General features: G+C 39.1%; 1 protein-coding gene across 3 annotated transcripts in view; it reads right to left on the bottom strand.

The window, feature by feature from the left end:
• The window catches only part of kansl1 (KAT8 regulatory NSL complex subunit 1), a 178,358-nt gene extending 162,287 nt beyond the window's left edge, over nt 1-16,071 (bottom strand). Inside the window, exons 1-2 of one of the 3 annotated variants that reach the window (XM_016994553.2) lie at nt 15,988-16,071; nt 10,813-10,954 (exon numbers count right to left, since the gene is read on the bottom strand). The gene's annotated coding sequence lies outside the window, so the exon portion shown is untranslated. The other 2 variants (XM_016994552.2, XM_016994554.2) reach the window with 2 other exon arrangements.
• Between the last annotated feature and the right edge of the window lie 7,727 nt (nt 16,072-23,798).

Raw genomic sequence — 23,798 nt, 5'->3', positions numbered from 1 at the left:
AACCAGAATTAGAAGACTAGTCTGATTACCAATCTTGGCCAACATTTCAATCTGTTTACCCAGAAACATGGGGGCTAGGAAATTATTACAAGGACCAAGTCAGACAGGTTCATATGTTGTGCCTGTCTTACAGGTGGAGAATAATCACCAGATCTACAGAAGAACTGCTCAAGGCTATATAGATATGACACCTCCTCTAGGATCTTTGTGGCAAGTGCATGCAAAAAATGTGGCCCTGAATATGTTGGTAGGCATTCGCTTCCAACATTCATCATTAGCTCTGCCACCAGGCCTGATGGTAATTGCAATTCACCAGCATCTGGATGACCACTTTACTTGTTTTACTTCTGGCTATTGTCAGCTTTCTCCTATTTCTCCCATTCAGCAGGCTTATGTGCACCTACTCCTACTAATATTTAAGAGTAGCACTTTAATACTACTCTTAAAATCTGAAACCTCACCATAAATACTCAGGTGTACCTTTTTATGTACCATACTAACCCACAAAAAGGCTTCAGATGCAATACATTCAAAACTACCTCACAATGTAGGTATTTATACCCATCTTCCAGCTCACAACTTGGAAAAATGGACATGTTCACCAAATAATATTTTCATTAGTTAACATTTCTATGTATGGTTATGAAAGCTAAATAGTGAAGAGAGCTGAAAGGAAATGTGATGTTAACGAAAGGTTTTGTTGATATGAAAAACCACAAAAGACAATCTAATGGGTCTGAGAGCAAATCAGGCTAGAATGCTCACTAGAAATCAAAATAAATAACGGGGGCTATCCTACTTTGGATGTGTCATAATATGACATGATTCACAGGGAAAAGATGGCAATGCTCTGTAAGGCTGGAGGCAATAGGAAAAGAGGAAGACTAAGTCAAAGGTGAACTGATTCAAATAAGGAACCCAAAACTCCAAGTTTGCAAGACCTAAGCATCATTTGATGATGGGAGTTCTTTGACATAACATAAATAGAGTCATCATGAGTCAAAATCAGCTTGAAAGCAAATAACAACAAACTACTTTTCCAGGCACCATTCCAGATCTTGCCAAGTATTCTCTCTACTTGGCACCTTGATTTTTCTCACCATAACAGCCTCATCGTACAATTGTACATTATTCTACTGCTTTGGTGTTTCAGTCTGATTGTTTATAAATCTCTGTTTGAAACTGCAAGTTACGATTGTTCATCACCACTGTTGCAAAACACTATCTCCTTGCAATATCAACATCACTAAGCAAGAGTATCACTGTGCTTTTTACTAAAACACTGATAAAGCTGCAGCACACTTCCTTTATAAATACTGTACTAATGATGGCTGACCAAATACAACATTGCAAGTGTTGAGCTAAACACTGCTTTACTGGAAACTTTGTAAAATTATCACACTCAAGGCAAGCTTTGAATAAATTAAGGCATTACAATATCACCTTCATACAGCTAGAAAAAAGAAGCAGTCTTATAACTTCTACATTATTCAGTGTCTTGCAATGACAGAAGAAAAATCTTACTCTCTTTTGAAATGGTACTATTACTATCAGAAAGCTTACAGATGGGAACAAACATTTATTTAAATGCATGCTAATAAAAATTCCTTAATACAAGGGTTCAGTCTCTCTGCCTGAGTGTCTGGAGTTTCTCCTCCTCTGTTTTACTGCTTTCTCCTCCCTCCACAACCTAATAACCCAAATCTCGTATCTGAATGACCTAGTTGTTCACTGAATTGGGAAGCAGAGGGAAAATACAGTGCATTTTCAACTTATTTTCAATTTGTCTTTAGGATCTTCCCTCATCTTACCAACCCGTTGACCCTATGCATTTTAGGACTTGAATTTTAGAAACTTAACAATATTAGAGACAGTGGCTTCTCTATGGCTACCTACGGCTTTTTCTAACACTATATTATCAGCTTGGAAGCCACCACACTTTGTGTCATTCCTTTTCCAGTAATATATGGTATGTTTCACTCAAGACATGTGGAAGGAGTCTTCAATGAGACTCCTCCCCTACTCTTAACTTAGCTTCCAGGTGGAGGTGAGGACAGCATAGGAAGGAGACAGAGACCTGCAATTCCCACATTACTTGAAGTTTCCTATGTTACCAACTAATGGACTGGGAACTAACATCCATATCATTAAGGTCCCATCAAAAGGTATTCGAGTTCAAGTCAAGATTCCCTGTCTCATAGCTCAAACTCTATGTTACTAAAGTTTGTAACTTGCTAGGAAATTGCCAGCATCCTTACTCTACCTCTTACATTAATACTCCAATAAGCAAAATTCAACCTGTTCCTTATCTGCTCCATCATTTCTACTGGAGAGAAAATAAATTAATCCTAACATAGTTAAAAGAGATAGTAGTTGCCACCATCTACCATGTTGACATAGTAGCAGAACTCTTCAAATATTATGAGAAGAGATGTCTAGGAGAGTGAGAAGCTGCCTTAAAAAGCTAGACCATTGGTCCTCCTAACAAAGTATTGTCTAGAAGAATATTTGGGGGGGGGGGGTTGTTGTAGTGAGCTGGCTGATATCAATTTCCCTCTCCAACCAAAGATCGGAACACAGAATGCTCTATTATCTCTTACATGAAGTCAGAGATGGGATATTCTCCCACATCATGTTCAATCCCAAGGAAGAGTAAAAGCTGGATCAAGGGTTTCAGATGTCTTTTCCACTCTTACCAAGAAACACCAAAGGCTGAACCTAGGACCTTCTTTCTAAGACCCCTTCCACACAGCTGAATAAAATCCCACATTATCTGCTTTGAAGTTAAACAACAGACAAATGTATGAATATAACAATTGTAAAAATCAGGTAAAACATAAACAGACATTTAAAACGGTATACATTATTGCACTGTTCTGTCATATCTTATTGCACTTAGCATCGCCCAGTGAAGTTGAACCTTCTCATCTCTTCAGCATAAGATTTATTTGCTGAAGGCTTGTTGGAATAGAAAAGTTTTCAACTGTTGCTTAAATGATAGTAGGGAGGGTGCCATTTTGATCTCCCTGGGGAGACTTTCCAGAGCCGTGGAGCGGCAACTGAGAAGGTGCTCTCTTGCGTCACTGCCAAATGAGAAATCACAATTAAACAAATAACAAGTGAAATCAGAATTCCAATTTGGGCTCAATCTTTAGATAATATTGAGAAAACTATTTGCTTAGAAGTTGCTAAACTTGTTCAAAAACTACACCGCTCAGGCAAGTCTGGCAGGAAATAATGTACTGAGCATGATCAATAGGCTCCATATTTTAAGGATAATGCCTAAAACTAATGCCTAGTAACCAGAAGTTTAACCATGGTTTGATGGTGTCTGTTAGGGTGAAGAAACCTAAAGTTTTTAGATAAGGGACCGTGACAAACAGATGTTCTGTTTAGTTAAAGAACAGCTTAAGACCCTAGCATAGATGCATATACATTGCATTATGAGATGGTGTCTTGAAACATACTTCCATTTTTATAACGTAAAACAAGAAAGACAAGGAGGTTTTTCTGCATAACAATACTCGGAAGGCATTAAATATTAAATGAAAAACAAAAGCACAAATGAAGAGAACGATTAAGGACAGGTGGTAGAACATATTATCTGTACATGAAAGGCCACAAGTTAAATTTCTGGCATGAGAGCCAGTGTTGGAGTATGAGTCTGTAAAGCAAAGTTAAATTCTCCACTTGGCCATGAAACACCACTGGATGACCTTGGGTGAGTCATATAGTCTCAGCTTCAGAAAACCCTATAAGTACGTTTTGTTGCTAGTTTAACTTTGGTTTAAGACACTACAGTATTTTTATGTTTTGCCCCTTGTTAATTTTGTTATAGATTATATATAATTGCTTTCTTTATATTTAATTGTTAATATTTGTCTTTAATTGTTTTCTAGTGTGTACTTTTAATAGACTGTACATGCCCACCAGAGAACACTAGTTATTAGATAGCCTAAAGATGCAATCAACAAATAAAGATATCCATCTCTTTTCTGGTTGGAGTTTACTACTTAATAGTGTTAGTTTGGTCCAGGCTTCTGGAAATGATTTCCCCTGTATGATCTAAGGTTTAATTTTAAAAATGCTCAAAAAGACACGGAAGTAGTATTTTCCCCTACACAAATATCAGTATAGCGGAAATACAGGAAACTGCAACAGATGCTTGCATGTATCACTTAAGCTGACCCAGTAACAGAGAGGCCGTTGTCTAAAACCTGGAATGAATTGCAACAGCAGCCATGTAATCATGCTCTGCCTGTTTAACACTGCAGACTGCACAGTGCAAAGCAGCCACAAGGCGGCACAGCTGCCCTTTCAACATCTCCCAGTTCCGTTTTTAATGTGCAGACCATAGCAAGGCTACACTGCAAGAAAAGCAGGGAAGGAAAACAATGCAGTCACTGCAAGGCTTGCTGGGAAATGTAGTTCACAGAACAGATCACATGATTTTAAAGGAAGTCAGTGGTTTGCACAGGCTCTATCGCCATCACCAGGGCAAACATGACAGCTGCGATCATAGCAGGGGCTCCTAAAATGTCGTCCAGCTTAGACTTAAAGGGCCCAGCCTGTTTTCGCCATGGAGCTGGGTTTTAGTGCAGCACTAGGTGGAAGCATTCAAAACATTAAAATAGTCTATTCCATGAGCAGGTATGACAAAAAGCCACACAGATTTTTCTTCCTTTTTCAAAGACTAAAGAGCTGTCCTTATTTTAAACTATCAGTGCTTACAGAACATTTCTATCTTTTTTATATTAATATCATATATTTTGTTGTTGTGTTCATTCAAGTTGTTTCTGACCTATGGAGACTCTCAGAGGGTTTTCTTGGCAAGACTGCCTTCCTTTGAGCTGAGAGAGTGTGATTTGTCCAAGGGATAATTCCCTTGTATTTTGAATTACCGCTCTGTTTGTTTTACTGTTGAAATAGCAGTTTCATTAACTATTATAATTATATTATATAACACCAGCTCAAAAATAAAATCAATCTTATGACAACCACAGCAATGAGATGACTGGATAATGCAATATCAACAAAAATACAACAGAAAAATAGAAACAATATTTGAAAAATAAATGTCAATTACAAAAAAAGGCGTTTGCTGATCATAATCTGTCTCCGTGTGGCCCAAAATCATACGTACATTTAAACATGCTTTAATTCCCATTCAGAAATCATCTCCTATTCATTTATCACACTTTTTGCCACTTTCACGAGTTAAGAATTTTCCCATATTAAAATGTGACAACTGACTTCAGGAAAACTACTTCAGTTTCCTGGCCATTTTGGCTTTTAACAAGACTCAGATGGAATTAAACCATATTATATCAGCATCATTCAAGCAAGCAGCTTACACAAATGGTTCAGATGTTAGCAGTTTATAGGCATTAGTGCTTGTTTTAAGTTTCTCCTTGCCATTATGAGCGTTTTGTATTGCTATAGTTTTAAATTTCCATATTCTCTTTAGTTTTATTGTCCGACTGTATTGCTTTGTTGTTTTCTATTGATTAATGATGTAGAAAAACATATGGACACACTTATTTTTGCTGAAATATGAGAAATTTCCAAATAAATATTTGTAGGAATGGGAATTGTTTTTTGACTACAACTCTGATCAGCCCTCACCACTATCAATAGTGAGAAATGCTGAGAAAGGCAATCCAGTAATACCTGGAGGGCTGCCCAATTACTTCTCTCAAAATGGAACTTTAAAATGTGCATGATTTTCTCGGAGTTCTGATTCTCTTGTTTACACACACAGAGCAGAGCGTTACTCTAGATACATGTTGGTTTTGTTCATTTTTTTCCTTCTCTGCTAATCCCTGCTATCAAAACCTTTTTACAAAAGTTAAGATAAAATCATGTATAATGTTTCTGAGAGCCAGAGGAGTGAGACGTTTTGGAACAGGGATTCTGGGAAACTGGATTAGGGACACTGGAAGACCAGAGTTCAAATCCCCACTCAGCTATTGAAATCTCTGGAGATGTTGGGCCAATCACACTCCCTCAGTCTCAATTAAAAGCAATAGCAAACTTCTTCTGAACACATCTTGCCAGGAAAATCCTTTGCCTTGGGGTGTTTTGCCTAAGTTGGAAAAACTTAATGAGACATAATAACAAATAGCATTTCTAGCAGTGGTATACACTATCCTCACAGCCTCCTGAGTTGGTTCTGTAGTTTCTCTAGTTGATGGTTAGCTTTTTCTTGATTGATGAATGGGAACTGTGAAAACGGCTTACAAGAGAGATAGTAGAGTCAATCATAAAGGGTCCCAAGTTCAGCACAAGAGGGACCACAACATTAATAAATAGGAAAATATAAATGAGGAGAGCCAATTCCAAAAGACAGAATGAAACTGCTGCCAAATACAGTACAGATCATAGGGGTGTTATGAAACAACAACAAATTATGAGTTATCTATATGTTATTTATTAGTGTTATACATAATTTTAATGACAAGGGATTGTGATTATGGGATTTTTCAGTCTCGGGGCCCAAAATGTCTCATTCAGCTTTTGGTACAAAATACCATGACTTCAGATGAAGGTGGTGCTCTGTGAACCTGCTCCGTGGAAAGTGGTGAATTTTGTACAACACTGTAGTTTTATTTTGCTTTTTCTGCCAGTCTTTCTGCACAGTTAGGGTTGATGGGCACAACAGGGGCAACAAATCCCGCTCTAGACTAGTTTAATGGCTAGAAGATAGGCCTGTGATTTTAAAACAGTGGTTCAAATTCAATGACTAAATGCAATGGCTGCCTGAAAACAGCTATGGAATCTCCTATAGTTTCTTTCAATAAGTTCCAAAAACATTTCTCTATATTGTTAAGGAAGTTACTTCCAAATGTGTACAATTCTCTCAGAAAAAATAGTGAATGGCTTTGACAAATGCACACTGATGGCAAGAAAACAAAACATCTTAGGAGCACTGTGGGGTTTAAAATACAGTAGGGGGAGCATATCAAACCCAGCCTGTGACATTATAAACAAAACTGCCCTTTTTCTACAGGAAATTGGAAATAAACATATCTAATGGGGATCATATTACTTAATTTTTCCCCATTAAAAATGATGCTTGATAAAGCCATGAAGCTTGCCAGGAGACAATGGGCTTAAACCACTGATTATTACTGCATCTATTTACAAGATTACTGTATGAGCAAAAATGATACTCTGAACTGTCAAAATTATTTAAGGCTAGGCGTCAAAATTATAGAAAGTTTGGTTTAGGTCATATATTTGATGCAAACCTATCAACTACAACTTTCATACTTGGGCATTACTTTTATTAACTATAAAGGTTTTTGAGTAACCAAGTAATTTTAAGTGAAAATGCAAAATCTCTTGGGAGTTTTTCTAGAATTGCCTGTAATATTTTGGTTACAGGACAATCTTCCAACACTCCTAACTACTATAGCAAACTGACTTAATTCTAGCAAATATTATCTATTTAGAAAGACTGGATATCACTGGCCTACTTGTAATTCTGGAAGAAGAAGAAAAGGCCACATCCAGTCATGCGCAAGCATATGCATAACACCACTCCTCCCACTAGAATATTAGATACTGTACTATTATATCCACAACATCATGCACTCACTTCCCTGCTGTTTCTTATATTCTGTATATCAGAATGTTAGAGCAATATGCTTTGGCTTGCATGTCTCACTAAGTTGAGTAAAATCATTTTGCAGCTTTAAACTAATATACAGTATTCTCTATCTTTCATCACAGCAGACTCACACACACACACACAAAGAGCATGTCAAGACTTAAAAAATAGCATGCAATACTTTAGAAAATATAGTATAAACTCAAATGAATGGACCATCAATCAATTTCACAGTGTGGTCCTGTGTTTGAAGGTAAATTACCTTAAATCTTAGTGGCCCAGAAGCATGAAGATCAGCAGCTTAATGTGATTAATTGGGGTAGGTCCTTCTCCAGTCAGAAACAAGCAGTTGCTCAAGCAAAGGCTAGCCTAAAATGTTTCACAAAACAGCAAATCCCCTGCCTCCAAAGATGAACAGTAGTACCAAGACCAGCCAAATTCTTTTGACACTTCAAGAAACAAATCGCTTTTCCAATATGACTGCAAACAATAAACAAAAACTGACTATCCTTTCATGATTCCTAAAATCGGTTGTCTGAAGTAAAAAATCTCCCTCTATTTCACAGTAAACTCAAGCATAGATTTGTATTTTCTCTGAATACAATTCTAGTGTTCTGCCAACAATCCTGAAGTAAAATTTGCTCCAGATTAGTATAATCAAAGGTACCAAACCAATTTTGGAAATAGGGTTCAGCACTTTATATAGCTATTTTAAAGCCTGGGCTAAAACTCAGAACTCATTCACTTACCAACTGACACAGAAGCCACCATCTATTATGGAGGCAGGGGGTGTCATTCATTTATTTGTTTTGGGAACAAAGATCCATTTGAAAAGGATTTCCTGTACCTTAGTATTTTATTACTGTTACTGTACCTTAGTATTTTATTTTTCTCTATCAGCCATCCCTGCTATTTTCATTTAATTCTTCTACACTCACAAAATACTCCAGTGCTTGCCTTCTGGGATATACCAATATTATAAATGGTTCTTTATCATTTATTTTTAAAATTACACACCTACCTCACAGATTATGTGATTTGAGACTCCAACCTATAGGTTTCAAGACAGAATTCTGTTGGTGATACACAAAAATGTAATCTCTTTATTACAGATTACACTGTTTATATTATTTTGCAGACATTTAACTTCCCTGCACAATGTCTCTCCCTTTCAGGACAGCTTCCAAGCACTGGATCACACTACCTCAGCCATGTACTGGCCAGAAACAGGGAAGCACCCAGGCAGTATCTGGGTGCAGTTCTGCAACTTGAAGTAGGAGCTAGTATTCGCTTAAATCTCCAACAAGGTACTCCACAAGCACCTCCTTCCTTGCTTGTTCCCACCTGCAATTGTTCAAGGCACTATGCTCCAGTATTTGAAGAATGAATTCCAGAAGAAAGAAGGAAGAGGAACTGCATGGGTAGAAACGTGCATTCTGTCCATGCAATGCAATCCTCTGGCACCTATCTGAAAGGTCAGCTCTCTAAAACATAGATTTCTGACATTTATTTGAATAACAATGAAGCTGTTGTAACACAAAAGTAGTCAATGGCACATCACATTATTGAATCGTAGATCAGAAAAAAACCTTTTGCATGAGCATAAAGTCATACAGCAAATGCTATAAAACTTACAATATGTCTTAAAATATTAAATTCCAAAAATCAGATCAGTGCTATAGGGTAGCATTTTATTGGCAAGAAGAATGCAACAACTACAGTAGAGTCTCACTTATCCAAGATAAACGGGCTGGCAGAACATTGGATAAGCGAAAATCTTTGATAATAAGGAGGGATTAAGAAAAAAGCCTATTATACATAAAAATACATTATGATTTTACAAATTAAGCACCAAAACATCATGCTTTATAAGAAATTGACAGAAAAAGCAGTTCAATACACAGTAATGTTATGTAGTAATTACTGTATTTACGAATTTAGCACCAAAACATTGCAACATTTACTACAAAAACAATGACTACTAAAAGGCAGACTGCCTTGGATAATACAGAATCTTATATAAGTGAAGCTTGGATAAGTGAGACTCTACTGTATGTCCCTTTCTAAAATACAAGTCTCTGCATTGAACAAAGATCTGAAAACTATGTAAAATTTATTGAGATAGAAAGTTTTGTGCTTCTCCTACAGAAACTGTTCCCTAATGCAATGGGTGGGCAGGATATAGAGACGTGAATATAAAGAATGGTCTCCCCACCATTTATATATGACATGGAAAGATGCAAAATGCACATAGTACTTTCTGTAACATTTGATAAGTTACATTCTTGGACTACAGTTCCCAGACCCAGAGAGCCAATCTGGCCATTAGAGTGAAGATTGCTTCATTTGTTTGTATATTTCTGAAAGGGTGCATTCTGGATAAATGAAAACTAATTGTTTTCAGCTGACATCACCAAAATGTAGACCCAAGTTTTCCAAACTCTGTGTAGTGACATGTTAGCAGTGATATCCAACTTGTGGCCCTCCAGGTGTTTTGGACTTCAGCTTCCATAATTCCTTGCCATTGGACAAGCTTGCTAGGGCTTCTGGAAGTTAGAGGCCCAAACATCTGAAGGATCACATGTTTAACATCTCTGTGTTAGTGTGCCAGCTGCAGTGAGTAGATGTGTCATCCAAATGTAACAAGAAACCTCTGAATCTATACGAAACAGGTAATAAATAAATATATAAATATATTTATTTTAAAATATAAATGAAAGATACTCATGAGATTTGTTGTGTCCCCAAAGATTTTGTTATTACAGTTTATCTATGTGTCCATATCTCTTTTTTGGGGTTGGTTTAACCTCCGGTTTGCTAGTAAAACTAAATGACTGTGTCGTGAACTGTTGTATGTATAGAAAGTGTTACTAACACTGAATATTTGGAAAGCTGTGATGCAGACTGTACCCAAAATGATCCTGCCTCCTAAACATGATTAAAATACATTTACCAGGTAGAAAACAACTTCTGGAACAAACAAACTGTATTATATTACCTGTTAAACAGTTGTATTTCTGAATGAAAAAACCCACTAGCATGAGTATGGACATTGACTTCACTCTAGCAGGAGACATCCCTTCAAAGACATTTACCTCCTCAAATGAATTCCAACAGAGTTAAAGGTCAAATCCTGGCTAAATGTAACACTTTGCTTAAATATAATTCACAGCTGACAAAGTGGAAAAGCCAGCACTTACCTTGTAGTGGTGCACTATAAAAGAATCCATCATGTTCAACACAATTCAGAAGTAATTTGGGGTCTTGTAAAGACAAGCTTCTGTTCAACCAGATGAGCAACCTGCAGACCTCTCTGATTTTGAGAAGGAAGAATCTTCACCTCTGCAATAGAAGACATTTAATGGGAATAAATGGCAAAACACTCATGTGGCGAAAGAGAAGAAAAAATAAATAAAATGGTAACGATGGACAAAAATATATTCAATGGATTATTAAAACTCCACAGATCATTCCTTGCTGCCCCCTTTGCAAAAAAAGGGAAAAAGGAAAATACCACTGAGGGTATCTGCCCATTCTTTGCTCCATATTCCCAATTCCTCTACAGTCAATCAATTAGGTGTGTCCAGGGCTTATCCCCAATGCTCAGAACCACATGGTCATCCTGGCTCCTAACCATACTTCTTCCATTATGTTCAACCTCCAAAATACAGTATATTCCTCAAATTCTACCAGACACTTTTTGAACCAAGCCATTGTGTAAAGGAATGCATTGTAATTACAACACATCACTTTTCTGCTCTTCATAGACCAATTTGTACTAATAAAGTGTAGTCTTATCTTACCTACATAAATAATTTGTAATAGTGGTATTACATTTTGAGAGATTTTGAGAGAATTAACTTTTGGAATGCATAAGCATTTGTGAATAAAAACAAGATCTCATAATATATAGTTTTGCTGTTATATGCCTTCACGTCAACACCAGTTTACAGTAATCCTATAATAGACCTATATTAGCAAATTTGCCACTGATTTCCTTGGAGTCCAAGAGAATGGTGCAAAAAACCCCATCCAATGGGTTTCTTCAGCTGGGTGGGAATTCAAACTCTGGTCTCCCAGAGTTCTATTTTAACATTCAAACTAATACAGCATGCTAGCATTTTTAATGGGGAAGAAACTTAATTTTTGTTCAAGTATTTTAATGCACCAGTACTGTGGATTGCTTTATTTGTATTTTTTCTGTTAAACTTTTGAATAAAAATGGAATAAATAAATGGGGAGGGGGGTACTAGGGAAACTACAGGTAGTTTTCCCATCAGAGCACTTGTTCTATGCATAACCTTCTAATGCTGCAGTTAATTTCAATGCAAAATTTTTCCTAGTGTTAAAGAACCTATCACTGATTAGAGAAAAAAGCAGAAAAATTACAAAGGAATGGGCAAAAAAATTCTATTAATTTTGCCCCCATTCTCATGGAGCTTTCCTTCAAATTGGGTGGTAGCTTTTGTTTATGAAAATTTCATGTTTAAAAAGACAACTGTTCTTTTCACAGAGTTATTTGACAGGATTATTTGTATGTAGTTACAACTGTTTATGTACCATTGATTGGGCTAAAAATAGATTATAAATACCCCTACTGTTAAGATTATTTTGTATTCCCTGTACTATGGTTTGTATCTGCAAAGACTTTGGTTCTTTTATGAGAATAAAAACTGAAATACCAAATTTCTAATAGACCAGTATTAGTCCATTTTATTAGTATTCCCCAACGCAAAACCTAATGGTGACTTAATCACATGTGTATTAGAAACAAGCTATACCAAGAAGACAATGCAAGGTTTAAGTGTAAACTCTTGAAATAGCTTCTCTTAACACATGCAAATATAAAGTTTCAGAGGAGTCCAAAAACTAAAACTGCATTTTGTCCAATCAAACTACAGTAGTCTTACTTTTCCAACATAAACGGGCTGGCAGAACGTTGGATAAGCAAAAATGTTGAATAATAAGGAGGGATTAAGGAAAAGCCTATTAAATGTCAAATTACTTTATAATTTTACAAATTAAGCACCAAAACATCATGTTTTACAACAAATCGACAGAAAAAGCAGTTCAACACACGGTAATGTTATGCAGTAATTACTGTATTTACAAATTTAGCACCAAAACATTGCAATGTATTGAAAACATTGGCTACAAAAACATTGGCTACTAACAAATTGACTACAAATAAAGATAGAATTGCATAAAATGAACTTACAGTAACAACATTGTCAGAAATTAAATCCATAAAAAGTTCAGTCCTTGCTGCCTAAAGAAACAACTATGGATCCGGGCAGGAGGCAGACTGCATTGGATAATCCAGAATGTTGGATAAGCGAATATTGGATAAGTGAGACTCTACTGTACAACTTTTACAAATTTAACTTCATTTCAATTAATCTCTTTCCTTGTGTGTTCTAAGTGTGCATGTGTGTATGTGTACACACACACACATCCCTATGTTCATATTGTCTCCTCAAAAACCAAAAAATAAAACCTAAAATCCTTGCAGTCATTGGAAAATCGCAAAGGACAAATCACCCTGACAAACACAGAAGTTCAATTTCTTTCTTGGTGTTACAAAGTTTCTGTCAAAAACAGATCCATGGGAAAATATGGGAGGTCACTGCTCTATTTCCCCTGTCCCAATAAAGTGTGTAGAAAAGAAGGTATCCTTGCTTATTTAATTGCTTTAAGCTGCAGTTCTAACACTCTAAAACACATACATTGAAGTAGGTCCCATAGAACACAATGAGCCCTACATTTGAATAGACATGCGTAGAATCATGCTATCATCTGAACAGTCTCATTTTGTCTTAAAGTGGCAGAAATTTTGATTTTTGAACTGGCAGATATTTATCATATTGAATTAGCACAGGTATCTTTTGATTTTTAATCAATACATATTTAAGCTTTTCCTAAATTCTAGTGTCTCTCTCTATATATATATATCATTAGTGGATTTTAGGAAGTGTGCAACTTCCACAGGATGATACATTTTTGTTGTTTTGAAGATTTTAAAAAGACACCTTTAGTTTTGAAATATTATTCCATAAAAATTACAACTCTAGAACAATAAAAATGGCGATTCCTTATTTCGACCTCTATGATGTTCTATGAACATTCCTCCCTATGATCAGTAATGGTCCAGGAGACCCATGTGCTGTCCCTCGGACCTTCTGGTGACTGCACAGGCCACCCAAAATACCCCCTCCCAAAACCAAAAATGTCTCAAACCCTACTTCTACTTGACAAAAAAAGAATTTTTTAAAGTTAAACATTATGGAAGACTGGCAAACTGGAAAAACAGAGTGTCATGTGCAGTCCCAATATTGCACTTACCCAATCTCTGACCTATAGCTTAAAAAATTAATAATAGGATGCCCCAACTACAGTTCTAAGGGAAAGAAACTGAAGCCCAGAGCTGCCTAGAAACGAGATGCCCAAAGACTCTCATATTTATACAACCTTCAGTTGCTCAGGTGTTCAAAAATTTTAAGCTAGTCTTACAGACCCACTTACCCTAGGGTTTTTTTGTGTCCTGAGTGACTTGAGAAACCGCTAGTCGCCTCTGGTGTGAGAGAATTGAACGTCTGCAAGGACGTTGCCCAGGGGATGTCCAGATGTTTTACCATCCTGTGAGAGGCTTCTCTCCTGAGTATATGTCCTGCTAAACTCAGGCCTCACCTACAGTGCCATATAAAATCCAGATTATCTGCTTTGAACTTGATTATATTAGTCTACATTGCCATATAATCCAGTTCAAAGAGGATAATCTGGATTTTATATGGCACTGTAGGTGGGGCCTCAGTGGGAGATTTGTTTCTGAGTTGACACTATACCGCAGGCATGAGCAAACTTCGGCCCTCCAAGTGTTTTGGACTTCAACTCCCACAATTCCTAAGAGTCTACCGGCAGTTAGGAATTGTGGGAGTTAAAGTCCAAAACACCTGGAGGGCTGAAGTTTGCCCATGCCTGCTATAGGGCCACATCAGTTTAACTCAGTCACTTCAAATCATTCAGAATAAAATACCTTCACATTTTGTAGGACTGATTCTGAGAAAGAGGAAGTGGTGGTATCTCTGTGTGTGAGATTTTAGGTTTAGGAGCCCTGGCTCAAATGAAGGCCTCATCTAAACTGACCATTTAATGCTGTTTGAATCTAGCTTCAAACTGCAGCAGCCAGGTGACAAATTCCCACAAAAGTGTGCAAAAGAAAGCATTAATGTGCACCAATGCTCTGAGCACCCTCCAGGCCTCAAACTAGTTCCAGGATTTCCTACCGAATGATTTGCTTAATTCAAGACCGGTTTGAAACAGCATTAAATGCTCAGTGAAGATGAAGCCGAAGTCTGGTCTGCCCCGGGGGAGAAATGCCCTCAGAAAGGTGTTCCACAGCCAGACCTTAATCTTAATGGTGATATTATGACCCACATCAGAGGCAGGGCCCTTGAGAGCTGGGCCCTGGCAAGATGACAAACAGGGCCTGCTTCCTTCCTTCCAAATCGGGTTTTGTAATGGATGGTTGGCCTTTTTTTTTTTCACCCACCAGGCCATTCTTCTCTTCAGTGGGGCCTTAGCCATCCCGTTCCCCATATTCCCTGTGCCTTGAGTGTCCACGGTTTCCCATTTCTCGAAGAAATACCCACACACTGGAGAGTGGGAAGGAGGAGGAGGGACGGAGAGGCTTACCTTTCCTCTCGCAAGACGCCTTCAAAGGTGGACGACAACTTCCCAAAGTTATTTTTTGAATATATATATTATTATTTTGCGAACACCCATCACCTTCCCTTTCGTTTAAAGGAGATCTGTGGGGGGCGGAGGGAGGGTGGACGGGCTGTCTGACGACCAACCACGCTAAAAAAAAAAAAAGCCAACCCAGGCCGGCCACTAACTCCTCTCCTTTCCTGGCCTGGTCCTATTCCTTCTCCTTCGCCACCCCATTGCCTCTCCTCCCGCTCAAAGTTGCCAGGAGTCCAGGAAGGGGCTTCTTCCTCGACTTGGCCTGGGTTCGCAGCGAGACTGGCTTGCCTGGCATCCCTGAGGGGAGGAGAATCGTGGCGGCGGGTTGAGGGGGTGCCTTCCTTTCCGGGGGTCCCCTTCTTCCCCCCTCAGCCCCCTTCCTCCTCCTCCTCCCCACCACCACCGGGCAGCGTGCATCTGCAACGTCACGCCCCCAGCCCCCCTTCCCCTCTGCCATCCTTGCCGCTTCGCCCCCCTCATGGCACCCCCTCCATGCTCCCTCCTCTGGCACTGCGAGACCCACCTACCTGTCGAGACAGAGGGAGAACAGATATCTGCACAGCCTCTCCCTATTTGCCCTCAGAGTCGCACCCGCTTGGCAACCTGCTCCCAAGACCCCCTCAAACACCTACCTGCACAGCTCAACCAGCCTTGAAGTGGGGTGGAGAGGGTGGGAAGTCTTCCGCCCTCCTCCGCTCCCCATTGGCTGCCACGGAGGCCTGAGCCGTCGCAGTTGGTAGGAGAGGTGTCCGTCAACGGCAAAGGGGCGGGGCGTGAGGAAATGGGGAGTAAAGGGGAGGGGGGGGGTGATGCTGATACCTCAAGGCTTCTTTTGCCTGTTGGTTCTTGGGCATGTTTTGGGGGGAGATGAAATTGAGAGGGGTTGGTGGCCTATGCCTCCCTCGGCCACATACCACCAACCCCGCTTCTCATTCAAGCCCCCAATGTTTCCCCTCAGGCCCCTCACTCTGTGCTTCAGTCAGTCCCAGGAGTAGCCTAAAAGGCAACAGTCAAAGGGCAAAGCATTCCAATAGGCTCAGCCTTAAAGCAACTCCTCTGTCAGATAGAGAAGGAGTGGATTGGGGGAGGGGGTGCCGCTTGGAGAGGAAAAGCGGGGAAGGAGGTTTCCCCCGCAGAGACCGACCAAATTCCTCCTCAGGCCTTAAGAGGGGACTTCCATCATTCTACACACACAGACCTTAAGATTTCCATAATTCTCCGTTTGGGGGCAGGAAGTGTTGTCACCTCACAAATTTCTCCTCAGGCCCCGAGGAGGAGGCTTATAATTCTCCTTTCCCCCCGTTTAGAACAAGAAAGGGCCAACCTCTCACTAATATCTCCTCAGGCCTAAGGAGGAGGCTTATAATTCTCCTTCTCCCCCCCCCCCCCCCCCGTTTAGAACAAGAAAGGGCCAACCTCTCACTAATATCGCCTCAGGCCTGAGGAGGAGGCTTATAATTGTACTCCCCCCTCTATGGGACAAGGAAGGGTCGCCCCCTCACAAATTTCTCCACAGGCTATGTGGAGGAGACATAATTCTCCTTTAATTCCCTACAGAGGACCAGGAAGGGTTGTCCCCTCACAATTTTTCCTCAGGCCCTATGATTTCCATAATTATCCCTTTGGTGCCAGGAAGCATTTCCCCCTCACAAATTTCTCCTCAAGCCCCGAGGAAGAGACATATAATTCTCTCCGCCCCCTGCCCCCCATATAGGACAAGGACAGGTTGCCCCCTCACAAATTTCTCCTCAGGCCCTAAGGAAGAGACTTACAATTCTCTTTTCCCCCATATAGAACAAGGAAGGGTTGCCCCCTTAGAAAATTCTCCTCAGGCCTTGAGGAGGAGACTTATAATTCTCCTTAATTGCCCCACAGAGGACCAGGAACAAATGTCTCCCCAGGGCCTGAGGGGGAGAATCCCCCAGAAGCAACTCCGGTTGCTCCTGATACACACACAAAATCCCCTCACAAATTTTTCCTCAAGGCCGGAGGGGGAAGACTCATAATTCCCCTTTTCCATATATACCGTGTTTCCCCGAAAATATGACAGTGTCTTATATTAATTTTTGCTCCCAAAGATGCTCTAGGTCTTATTTTCAGGGGATGTCTTATTTTTCCATGAAGAAGAATTCACATTTATTGTTGAACAAAAAAATGAACATTTATTATATACTGTACAGTAGTTGTTATCACAAACCAGCATAACCAGACAAACTGTGAATCCTATCAATAATTTCTTGTTACTACCATTATTTCCATGTACAACACTCTATGGTAGTTACATTTACCGATCCTGCATGCTCTGGTGTTTTGTTCGTTGGGCATGCTTCCAAACAAAAACTTTGCTAGGTCTTATTTTCAGGGGAGGCCTTATATTTAGCAATTCAGCAAAACCTCTACTAGGTCTTATTTTCTGGGGATGTCTTATTTTAGGGGAAACAGGGTAGAACAAGGAATAGTCGTCCCCTCACAAATTTCTCCCCAGGGCCTGAGGGGGAGAATCATAATTCCCCTTAGAACAAGGAATGGTCGTCCCCTCACAAATTGCTCTCAGGGCCTGAGGAGGAGACTTAGAATTCTCTCCCTCTGCCCATATAGAACAAGGAAAGGTCACCCCCACACAAATTTCCCCCCAGGCTCTGAGAGGGAGTCTTATAATTCTGTTTTTCCCCATAGGGAACAAGGAGGGGATGCCCGCACACAAATTTCTCCTCAGGCCCAGAGGAGGAAACTTATAATTCTCTTTTCCCCCTATATAAAACAAGGAAGGGTTGCCCCCTCACAAATTTCTCCTCAAACCCTGAGGAGGAGAGTTATAATTCTCTTTCCCCCCCATAGGGAACAAGAAAGAGTCGCCCCCTTACATATTTCTCTTCAGGCCAGGAAGAGGAGACTTCCATACCCCCCCCTTTTTTTTCACTCTGAGAAAGGTCTCCCCAGAAACAAAGCCCCCTCAAAGGTTGCCTCTGCTAGTTAACACATTACTCTGGCCAACAACCCGAGTTTTTGTGATAACAATAACAACACAGGGTACAGTGTAACAAAAATACATAGATAAATCAAATATTTATCTGGATGCAGACTGCAGCCAGGAAATCAGAAGACATCTACTTCTTGGGAGAAGAACAATGGCCAACCTTGATAAAATAGTGAAAAGCAGAGACATCACACTGGCAACGAAGGTCCACATAGTTAAAGCAATGGTATTCCCCATAGTAACCTATGGATTCGAGAGCTGGACTATAAGGAAGGCTAAGGAAGATAGATGCTTTTGAACTTTGGTGCTGGAGGAAAATCCTGAGAGTGCCTTAGACTGCAAGAAGATCCAACCGGTCCGTCCTCCAGGAAATAATGCCCGGCTGCTCACTGGAGGGAAGGATATTAGAGGCAAAGATGAAGTATTTTGGCCAGATCATGAGAAGACAGGAAAGCTTGGAAAAGATCATGATGCTGGGGAAAATGGAAGGAAAAAGGAACAGAGGCCGACCAAGGGTGAGATGGATGGATGGTATCCTTGAAGTGACTGGCTTGACCTTGAAGGAACTGGGGGCAGCAACAACCGAAAGGAAGCTCTGGCATGGACTGGTCCATGAGGGTCACAAAGAGTTGGAAACGATTATGGGAATGAAGAAGAAGAAGAAATCAAAGAAACATGTATTTTAAAACATAGAAAATATTTAATATATGTATTAAAAACATAGAATATGTATATCTTGGTCAACAAGTACAGTCAAATAATTTGGCAAATGGCAAATGGACAAGAAGACGTAAGGCTGCTTAGACGGCTTTTAATTGAAACCGGACAATGCTAACACATGATAAGCTGCCAATGAAGGTCAGAGCAGATATCTTCAACATTACATTTTTACCAGCAATGCTATATGCATCTGAAACATGGGCAATAACAAGGTTAGATGAGAAAAAACTGGCAGTGACTCAGAAAGCAATAGAAAGAAGGATTTGCGGTGAGACAATAAAGAGATAAAGTCAGCAATAAAGAGATGCATCTAAGAACTGGGGTATGTAATGTGGTCAATTAAATTTATGAGGCAAAAAGAAGATGGGCAGGGCATACAGCACTAACAAAAGACAATCAATGGAACATGTCAACTGATGAACAAGAGACCACAAGCGGTGGCCATTGGGCAGACCTCTTATGTGATGGGACAAACCAATGGTTAAGCTATTCGGCCAGATTTTTTGTATCGTGTCAGAAGCAACTTGAGAACATACTGCAAGTCACTTCTGGTGTGAGAGAATTGGATGTCAACAGAGACATTACCCAGGGGATGTGGACTATTCGCTTAAATTTGGTGCTACAACCTTAGAGAAAAGTTTTATAATATGATGAACAGGTGGTGCCTCCCCTGCAAAATTAGCTAAAATGTATAAGGGAAGAATCAACAAATGCTGGAAATGTAAAAAAAAAAAAAAAAGGCAGGAAGGAACTTTCTTCCACATGTGGTGGACCTGTAAAAAAGCAAGGGAATTCTGGGTTAAGTACAAAAAACACTGCAGGAAAAGTTTCAATCTGTGACTACACAGAGAAGCCATCGAAATCCACAAGCACATGGACAATTTCAACAGAAAGGAGGAAACCATGAAAATGAACAAAATCTGGCTACCAGTATTTAATAATAAATCAGGACAGTAAATAAAGAGCAACACTCAAAAAAGGGGGAATTCCAGACAGGAAACAATTAGGGCTAGCTAACACATCCCAACAAAGGATTTCCCTAGGCAGGAGGCAGACAGGCTTTGAAGCTTGAAAACCACTAAATGCTAATCAAGGTGGCCAATTGCAACATTCACACCCTGGACATTCTACAGATATATAAAGTTCACTTGCCTAGTTTCCAACACTAGATGTAGGCAAAACGCCGGGGGGAATGCTTCTGGAACATGGCCATACAGCCTGGAAAACTCACAGCAACCCAGTATAGACACAGTTCTGGAAGAAGGCTGACTTCCCAACAATAGAAGAGTGAATGGTTGAAGTCTTTAAAATAGCAGAAATTGACAAATTAGCAATGATGAACAAAGGAAGGAAAAAACCTTTATCAAGGGCTGGGAATTTCTATAGTTTTAACTTAAATGAAGCAAGAGCTCTCTTTCAAAAGTTTATTTGCAACTTTAATTTTTAAAACAGTTTCAGATTTCAATATTGAGTAAGACACTATAGGACCACATCACTTTAACTCGCGCACTCTAATCTTGATAAGCATAGGTTGAGTGTCCCTAATCCAAAATGCTTGGGACTAAAAAAATTTGGAATATTTGATTGAGGTTTGGGATATTTTATCATTGCATTTTTGTATATAATGAGATCTCTTAGAGATGGGACCCAAGTCTAAACAGGAATTCATCTATGTGTCATATATGCCTTATACACTTAGTCTAAAAATATTTTTATATGTAATATTTTAATGGTTTTGTGCATGTGTGTGAACATCGAACCACAAGAAAATCAAAGGTGTGACTATCTCAGCCACCCATGCAAACAATTCGGAATTTGGAGTATTTTGGAATTCCAGATAAGGAATGTACAACCTGTACATCTAAGAAAAATAATGGGTTGTTGTTGCTGGAATGTTGTGTTTTTGTTTTCAAACCAGCCGTAGTTTAAATAACGATTGCTTGGTGATTTATAAGTCAAGCAAGAAATTAAAAGAGCTTGAATTTCACTATGTATGTACTCAAGATTTTTTTTAATATAGGGTGTTCAGCATTCTCTTGATGAAGAAGAAAATGGCCAACAAGTTAGGAATTTAACTGAAAGAGATTAAAATATATTATTATTTAATGTAGATACAATGTGCTGCTTGGCATTCAAAGGTGGGAAATACGATGAGACATGAAGCTCTTCGTGCATCCGGCAAGCCATTCTACAAGTTTGATGTTTTTCACATTGCTGTAGCTAAAGTTATGGCCAGAGCTTGTCATCATTACTTTTTTAAGGATTGGTTATATAAAGTGAGTCTTGTAGTCCAAAAAGAACTTTCCACACTCTGATTATTATGAGATAGCAGTACCTGGTGAATATACCAGTTTTAGCATACAGGTGGCATTCAGCTAATAGAGATGTTTCTTCTGTATAAGATATAGTGTAATAATTATCAGAATTTTAAAAACTGCTTTTCTTCCCTTTCACCATTAAGAATGCTGAAAAAAATCCTATTATTATTGTTAATGTATATGCCATCCTTCTTTCAGTAATAAAGCCCAAAGCAGATATAATAGACTAGAAAACTGGTACAAGCTGCAGAATGGAATTAAAGTAAATTTTACACTTGTCAGCCCCAAATATTTTGCTACTTGAGACAGACCACTGGGAAAAAAGAACAGGTTCCTTGGGTAATATCCATGGCATTTAATTGCTGGGTTTCTTTAGGTGTGAAAATACATTGTTCCTAAAACCAAATTGTTTTGGCATATGAGACAGAACATCCCGCACACATCTCTCACTCTCCCTGGCAGTAAAAATACAATCAGAAATCAAATAACTAGCAATTTGCTGCTCTTTTCTTATGTCCTAAGTCTATTGCCTGACATATATACATCACTCTACCTAATGGTCTTTATGACTGAAGTGCACTGGCTGTAAGATAATAAGATTGGATCCAGAATTAAATGCAACAAGACTAGTGAAAGCAAAATTTCATAAATCTTCAAAATGACACACATTTTAGCAGATTAGCTGGAGGGTAGATTTTAGTGAGGAAGAGCCTGAAGAGGAAGAGGGGCCCCTGAAATCAAGTAGAGGCAATGGAGGTTCCTATTGTCCTCAGGCCTTCTATGTTACTGTCTATTCAATAGGGTCCCCTAATATACAGTTCAGCATTTCCTTAAGGACTGCATTGAGAAGTAGAATAGGGGAAGTTTGCTTCTTCCAGTCCAAACAATTTGGATCCAATGTTAGGAAATGAATGTTGGGAGACCTGAGATACAGGTAATTATGCATTTTATTATTTCAGAGTTTTCCGGGGGTGGGGGGGGGGAGGTGATGACAAACCTGCCAACATCTTAGCAATATCACTGGCACAGTTAATGTAACTAAGAGAAGGGATAGCCCTATCTATAATGGGTGTGAACATTGCACTTGACCTCTTGCAACCACTCCAGAATCTTGACACCAAGAGAAATAAAACAATTGCTGAAGAAACACAGGTATGATGCCATTCAGTAAAATTATTGACAGCCACCAAAAGAAACCCAACAATTAAATACTATTGATATTACTTATGAAAACTGCTAATTCTTCCCTGTAGGGTAGTTTCCCTTCTCCCTATTAACATAGCTGAAGTCTTCACTGCATCTTAGGGTCTAGTCTTTCATCTAGATGTTGGAAGAAAAAATTACTGGAAATCATGTGTGTGTGTGTGTGTGTGTGTGTGTGTGTGTGTGTGTGTGTGAGAGAGAGAGAGAGAGAGAGAGAGAGAGAGAGAGAACACATACAAGTACAAATAACTATAGGTATTAATCTAAACAGCTGCATTATGATTTTGACTTACCTTAGAAGCTGTCTTGATGAAGATTTGTACTTAAACTATAACACTACACCTCTACCACGGGGATACTCTCTTTTCACCTAGAGTGCTAAGTCAAGACTCTGAGGTGTTAAGAGTGTTAATGCTATCAGAACTCCTAATGGAATATAAAGATCAAATATCATTTCTGGATTAGCAATCAGGTATTATTATGCTGAAATATTGCTCCACAAATTCTCCATGGAAGGACCTGCTGTGAAGATTGAAAAGCAAATGTACCACAGTGAATAACATGAAAAAAAACTGGGGTTTGAAAAAAGTGTTTGAATATCAGCAATCTTAGTCATACCGACTTAAAGTGATCACAGTTCTTATGTAGCTAAACAGTATCGAGACTATCATCAGAGTTTACACCCCAAGAGCTCAGTTTTAGGCAAGTTGGTTCGAATATAAGTAATAAAAATGATAAAGATATACACAATAGTAGAGGTTGAAGGAAGAGTACTGCATGAATACTTTGCAAAGTGAAGCTACTTAGGGTCTCTTTCCAGGCATTCTGGATCTCTGTCCAGAAGAGAGAGAAAAAATCCATTCAGAAAGGATGAAGAGGGTGAGGAGGATGAGGAGACATCTAGTACTCAACTTATGCCCCTTGAACATTGCTTGTGATCAGATATCCTTTTATAAGAACTCAGCTCTCATAACATGTTCAATTTTAGTAACCTTCTGTTAGTGGTAAAATATCAATATAAGGGAACCATGGTGCTGTAACTGTAATTCTGACAGAATGAGAATCTGAACATTGAGACCACATTAAGTATGTGCAAAGTGTTGATTGCTAATATACAAGGTATTTGGTAGCTTGAGGCAAATCTAAGCCTCATACATGATATGCCTTGGAATAAGATTGTTACTACATCTTGTGGAGCATCAGAAGGTATGGAGGATTGCAGATA

Source organism: Anolis carolinensis, chromosome 6 (genome assembly GCF_035594765.1).
Source record: "Anolis carolinensis isolate JA03-04 chromosome 6, rAnoCar3.1.pri, whole genome shotgun sequence".
Classification (NCBI taxonomy): domain Eukaryota; kingdom Metazoa; phylum Chordata; class Lepidosauria; order Squamata; family Dactyloidae; genus Anolis; species Anolis carolinensis.
The sequence above is the reverse complement of the archived record's forward strand: the minus strand, read 5'-3'. Positions and strand labels throughout refer to the sequence as shown.